Raw genomic sequence first — 6,227 nt, 5'->3', positions numbered from 1 at the left:
CTGAGTCTAGTTTTAATGACTACTTTGTCTTTTCAGACTGTGTTTTCCTTGTCTCTCTTTATGCCTTGTAGTTGTTTGTAGCAAGCTGGACATGTTGTATAGAATAGTAGATACTGAGATAAATATATTTATGCTTTGATATGAGCCAGTCTTTCCCTTTTCTAGGCCTTTACTGCGGAGGTGTGCTTTAATGTGGTCTGGAACTGCAGTGCAGCTGAAATTTGTTGTTGCTATGGTTACCAGAATTTAAGATTGCTGTTGCTTTGGTTACCAGATTAAAGGGGAATTTTTTTTTATTATTGTTGCTATGGGTACCAGAACCTTAATATTCTTCCAGTAATTTATTTTCTTTCTCACTACTTGTGCTTCTCCCCAGAATGAATCTGTCTCTTGTGGTTCTACCAGTTATATTCCACTGTTATATTTACTGTATATTTGTTAGGTTTGTGTGAGGAATAAGCATGATGAATGTATTTGATCTTTTAATTTGGTCTTAATGGTAGACATGCACTGTATATCTGAGTCTTACTGATGTGGATTTCACAAGCTTTCCTGCCCCTCCTCCGGATTCAATGATGGACTTAACAAGAATTCCTTTCCTTCCTCCAGGGGAGGAGCCTTGTTTTTTCCCTGTTCCCTTACCCTATGTACAGTGCGTTCCCACCAGTGTCCTCAAATTAATATTACAATGCCCCCTCTCTTTTATATTGAGGCTTTTCTTACTTGGGAGAGATATGGCAGATGGGTCCGGACAGAGTTTTGGTGGTGAGCATTGTGCCCTGTCCCAGTTGCAATGGAATTCCCTCAGTGCCCTCAGGATACAAGTTTTGATGAATTTTCCCTTAAAGATTAATTTTTTCTGTAATATAGACAGAGAAGATGGGTCCAGCTGGATTTGGTAGTGATTGTTGTTTCTTTCCCCTCAGACAGCATCAAAGAGAAAGTTTTCTCTGATTACTTGCTAGTTCTCCCTGTGAAAGCTTGGTGGGGTCTCTTAAGGAAAATCCTGCCAAGAGTGTGGGAAACCTTTATGCCTGTGACCCCTAGTGTTTCACATTCTTAGGCTTGTCCATGCTAAGACTTTAGCAATTTATTAAAAAAATATTTCTAATTTAATCTTCCTACCACCTTATATGTTATCTGGTGGCATATGTCCCAAGTAAACAGACACCAAGCTAGTGCTTATATATGAGGGTTCCATTCTGTGTCAAAATTTTGAGTTGGCTTTTTGCTTTGTTTTCTGAAAAGTTGAAGAACATTAATTTGCTGTCCATCCAACTTTTTTCTTGCCATAATTATAGTAAAAATATTCTTTCCTGCTTTCTACATTTTGTAATTTTTATTGTTATGTTAATGACCACACAGCACATCATTAGTTTTTGATGTAGTGTTCCATGATTTGTTGTTTACATATAACACCCAGTGTTCCATGCAATACATGCCTTCTTTAATACCCCTCACTGGGCTCACCCATCTCTTTACCCTCCTCCCTTCCAAAACTCTCAGTTTGACTCTCGGAGTCCATAGTCTGTCATGGTTCATATCCCCCTTTACTCCCCCTTTCCCTTCCTTTTCCTATTGTCCTGATTTCTACATTTTGAAATGAAAGCAGAAGTCAATGAATAAGTTAATTTTATATAAAAATTTGGGTTTAACAGATAAATCGTTATTTTGACATTTGAATAAATATTTGAGACATTTGTGTTGGCTAGTGTCTAAATGAGATTTTGAGACAATAGAATGAGAAAATTTGATATCTGATAATGAACGTTTGCTATAATTTTAGGTGATGCCCACCCATTCTAGTGTCACCATTGCCCATCCATTGTCACACATTTACTCACACATCGCTGGTGACTATTCATATAGTGCACACATGCACAAACATGCAGACAGTCATATGTAAACCACCATCAACCAACCCTTCCCTTCTTCTATACATTCATGGTCCAACACAAACATCTCTCTCTCTCAAAGTTGCTGCTCTCCTATTTTCCAGCTTAGTGAAAGGCATCAGAACCTCCTAGTCACCAAAACCACAAAACAATCTGTAGTCAATGTTGGATTCCCCACATACTCCATCACCAAGACTTTCCTAGCCAATTTCAATTGTGTTTCTGTAGTCCATTCCCTCCTTACCAACCCAATGGCCACTGCCTTATTTCAGTGTCCCCTGGAGCACTAGAACTGCATTCTCACTGACACCCTTCCAATATACCATCTGTTCTACAAAAAAAAAAAAAAAGGTCTTTACGATGCACACAAATCTGTCCATATCACTACTCTGGCTAACTACCATTTATGAATGGCTTCCCACTGTCCTGTAGGATTAATTCTACATTTTTTTAGCTTGGCCTTTAAAGGCCTTCTTGACCTGACTTCTGAATATTTCTTCTGTGTGTCTAGGTATCTCTCTTCTTATGGACAAGAAAGGACCACTAACCAGTAACTCTGTTTTAGTTGCTTTTGGTTCCTCAAAGGTTAGCAACAGTCTCGAAATATGGAAGGCCATCAATAGCTTTATAACACAACATGCATAATATATTTCAGATATTACTATACCGATTTAATTATAATATATGCATAAAAATATTTTAAAACTACCCTCAAACATGACAGAAACATGATCAGACCACTCTGTATCTCAATCAGAAATTAGTGTATCCTGGGATGCAGCAAAGGCAGACAAAAAGGGAACTATATAACAATACAGGCCTACCTCAAGAAGTAAGAAAAGACTCAGATACACAATCTAACCACACATCTAATGGAGCTAGAAAAGAAGCAACAAATAAAGCATAAAGCCAGCAGAGGAAGAGAAATGATAAAGATTAAGGCTGAAAAAAATGATATAGAAACAAACAAACAAATAAACCCAGAACAAATCAATGAAACTGAGAGTTGGTTCTTTGAAAGAATTAATAAAATTGATAAACACTTACTCAGACATATCAAAAAGAAAAAAAAAGGACTCAAATAGATAAAATCACAAATGCAAGAGGAGAGATCACAACCCACACCACAGAAATACATAAAACTCTAAGAGAATATTATGAAAAATTATATGCCACAAAATGGAAAGAATTTGATAAATTCCTAAAAACATACAAACTAACAAAACTGAAAGAAGAAGAAATAGAAAATCTGAACAGATGCATAACCAACAAAAAAATTGAATCAGTAATCAAAAAAAGTTCAAGGCCAAATGACTTCCCAGGGGAATTCACCAAACATTTAAAGAAGAGTTAATATCTATTCTTCTCAAACTATTTCAAAAAATAAAAATGGAAGGAAGGAAAACTTCAAAAGTCATTCCACAAGTCCAGCACTACCTTGATTCCAGAACCAGACAAAGACTCCACTAAAAAGAATTTCAGGCCACTATCTGTGATGAACTTGGAAGCAAAAATTCTCAACAACTAAGTAGCAAACCGAATCTAACAATACATTAAAAACTACTCACCATGATAAAGTGGGATTTACTCCTGGGCTTCAGGGGTGGACCAATATTTGTAAATCAATCAATGTGATACACCACATTAATAAAAGAAAGGATAACACTATATCATCCTCTCAATACATGCAGAAAAAGCATTTGACAAAATAGACCATCTACTTCTGATAAAAACCCTCAACAAAGTAGGGTAGATGGAAAATACCTCAAGATAATAAATTCCATATATATATATATATATATATATATATATATATATATATGGCCCTCAAAGGGGAAAATCTGCAACAATTCCCCTAAAGTCAGGAACATGACAAGGGTGTCCATCTTTACCATTGTTACTTAACATACTACTGCAAGTCCCAGCAATCAGACCACAAAAAGAGATATGAGGCATCCGAATCAGCAGGAGGAATTCGAACTTTCACTATTTGCAGACAGCATGATACCCAATGTAGAAAACCCAAAAGAACCCACCAGAAAATTACTAGAACTGATATATGAATTCACAAATTCAGGGATATAAAATCAATGTACAGAAATCTCTTGCATTTCTATACACCAATAATGAAGCAGCAGAAAGATAAATCAAGGAATTGATCCCATTATTGGTCATCTGCCCTACAAATGTGGTGGAACCAACAAAAGAACCATGGAAAATTTTGAGAAGAAGGCTGCTGAGATGGGAAAGAGCTCCTTCAGGTATCCCTGGGTCTTGGACAAACCAAAAGCTGAATGTGAACGTGGTATCACCATGGATATCTCCCTGTGGAAATTTGAGACCAGCAAGTATTATGTGACCATCACTGATGCCCCAGGACACAGAGACTTTATCAAAAACATGGTTGCAGGTACATCTCAGGCTTACTGTGCTGTCCTGATTAGTGCTGCTGTCATTGGTGAATCTGAAGGAGGCATCTCCAAGAATGAGCAGAGCCATGAGCATGCCGTTCTGGCTTACACACTGGGTGTAAAACAACTAACTGTTGGTGTTAACAAAATGGATTCCACTGAGCCACCCTACAGCCAGAAGAGATACGAGGAAATCATTAAGGTAGGCAGTACCTGCATTAAGAAAATGGGCTACAACCCCAACACAGTAGCATTAGTGCCAATTTCTGGTTGGAATGGTGACAACATGCCGGAGCCAACTGTTAACATGTCTTGGCTCAAGGGATGGAAAGTCACCCGAAAAGATGGGAATGCCAGTGGAACCACATTGCTTGAAGCTCTGGATTGCATTCTGCCACCAACTTGTCCAGCTGACAAGCCTGTGTCTACCTCTCCAGGATGTCTACAGAGTTGGTGGTACTGGTGCTGTCCCTGTGGGCTGAGTGGAGACTGGTGTTCTTAAACCTGGCATGGTGGTCACCTTTGCTCCAGCCAATGCTACAAGTGAAGCAAAGTCTGTTGAGATGCACCATGAAGCTTTGAGTGAGGCTCTTGCTGGGAACAATGTGAGCTTCAATGTCAAGAAGGTGTCTGTCAAAGGTGTTCATCGAGGCAATGTGGCTGGTGACAGGAAAAATGATCCACCAATGGAAGCAGCTGGCTTCATGGCTCAGGTGATTATCTTGAACCATCCAGGCCAAATCAGTGCTGGATATGCACCTGTGCTGCATTGTCACACAGCTCACACTGCAAGTTTGATGAGCTGAAGGAGAAGATAGATCATGATTCTGGAAAGAAGCTGGAAGATGGTCCCAAGTTCTTGAGATCTGGTGGTGCTGCCATTGTTGAGATGGTTCCTGGCAAGCCTGTGTGTGTTGAGAGCCTCTCTGACTATCCTCCTCTGGGCCGTTTTGCTGTTCGTGACGTGAGACCGATGGTTGCTGTGGGTGTCATCAAAGCAGTGGACAAGAAGACAGCTGGAGCTGGCATGGTCACCAAGTCTGCCCAGAAAGCTCAGAAGCCTAAATGAATATTATTCCCAATACCTGTCACTCCGGTCTTAATCAGCTGTGGAAGAATGGTCTCAGAATGGTTTGTGTCAGTTGACCATTTAAGTTTAATAGTAAAAGACTGGTTAATGATAACAATGCATCATAAAACCTTCAGAAGGAAAGGTAAATGTCTTGTGGACCATTTGTTCTTTTTTTTTTTTCATGTGGGTGGCAATTCTAAGCTATTACTTTTTAAAATCAGTACTTTGTAATGGAAACAACTTGACCAAAAATCTGTCACAGAATTTTGAGACCCATTAAAACATAAGTTTAATGAGGGGGGGAAAAAAAGCTGTAGTCACCAAGACAGTATGGTACTGGCACAAAAGTAGACACCTAGATCAGTGGAATGGAATAGAACACCCAGAAATGGACCCACAACTATATGATCAAGTAATATCCGATGAAGCAGGAAAGTGCATCCAGTGAAAACAAAGGCAGTCTCTTCCACAAACGGTGTTGGGGAAACTGGACAGCAACATGCAGGAGAATGAAAGGGACCCCTTTCTTACTCCATAGCAAAAATAACTCTAAAATGGTTGAAAGACCTAAATGTGAGACAGGAAACTATCAAAATCCTAGAGGAGAACATAGGCAGTAATCTCTATGACATCTGCCATAGCAGCTTCTTACTAGATATGTCTACTGAGGCAAAGGAAACAAAAGCTAAAATAAGCTATTGGGACTCCATCAAAATAAAAAGCTTTTGCACGTTGAAGGAAACAATCAACAAAGCTAAAAGGCAACCTGGGGTGCCTGGGTGGCTCAGTCAGTTAAGCATCTGACTCTTGATTTTGGCTCAGGTCATGATCTCAGGATCTTGAGGTTGA

At 39.1% G+C, this 6,227-nt stretch overlaps 1 pseudogene; it reads left to right on the top strand.

Moving 5' to 3' along the window:
• The first annotated feature begins 4,106 nt into the window (after window positions 1-4,106).
• Window positions 4,107-5,375, top strand: LOC116863147 (annotated as a pseudogene).
• Window positions 5,376-6,227: the final 852 nt, after the last annotated feature.

The sequence above is a fragment of the Lontra canadensis genome, unplaced genomic scaffold, assembly GCF_010015895.1.
Source record: "Lontra canadensis isolate GAN:19392208 unplaced genomic scaffold, GSC_riverotter_1.0 scaffold615, whole genome shotgun sequence".
NCBI classification, from domain to species: Eukaryota; Metazoa; Chordata; class Mammalia; order Carnivora; family Mustelidae; genus Lontra; species Lontra canadensis.
The sequence above is the reverse complement of the archived record's forward strand: the minus strand, read 5'-3'. Positions and strand labels throughout refer to the sequence as shown.